Here is an 828-nt window from a genome sequence, read left to right as displayed (position 1 = left end):
TATCCACCAACGACCCCACCAACTTCCCCGGGCCGGCTATGGGGCCCAACGAAAAGTGGGGGACCAAATGGTGCCCTTTGCCCCCCCCGGGGCCCCGGTTCGGCCCGGAAAAGCGCTCCCCCGGTTTCCTCGAATGCTGGGGCACGTTCCCTTCCCTTGCCTCGCCCTCCTTCATTGGTTTCTTAGGGTTTTCCGTATACATCTTCTCAAGATTTAATAAGGAAAACTTCTTCATATTTTGTAATTACGATTCAGAAGACTTCAATTGCTTGACACTCAAAAGCCTAGGTTCTTTGATATTACTTCTTTAAACCATCTCAATAGTCAATAGCCTCTATTTCATTCCCTCATATCCGTTTGTGTGTTCTTCAGCTTAACTGTTAAAGCTTTTGGTGCTTCCCTACTATCTCAACTATGATTCTATACAGGTTATAAAAAAAAAAAAATAACCAACTTTTTAATAGGATAAGATGAATAAGTAAGAATATTTGTAAAAGGTGGGATAAAAGAAAATTAACTTGCCCTCCAGCATGGTTTTAGCAATAACATAAGAGGCCATTGGAGGCAACACTATAAATATTCGGATTATTGCACTATCTAATATTCAAATTAAAGAAACGCGTCTATTAAGTGCTATGCAATGAAAAGAAGAATCGGTTTTAAAGGAAAGTGCTTATGGGGAAAGAAAAACCAATATGTAATATTAAATTAAATAGACACGACTCTAAACTAAATAGATACAACGTTTTCCCCTTTTAATGTAGCAATAAATGTAGATAATTATAGACTTATTAATGGAGTGATTTTAATTTTGAGCAAATATATTTT

The sequence above is a fragment of the Lycium ferocissimum genome, chromosome 7 (genome assembly GCF_029784015.1).
Source record: "Lycium ferocissimum isolate CSIRO_LF1 chromosome 7, AGI_CSIRO_Lferr_CH_V1, whole genome shotgun sequence".
NCBI lineage: Eukaryota > Viridiplantae > Streptophyta > Magnoliopsida > Solanales > Solanaceae > Lycium > Lycium ferocissimum.
This window is presented reverse-complemented; position numbering follows the sequence as displayed.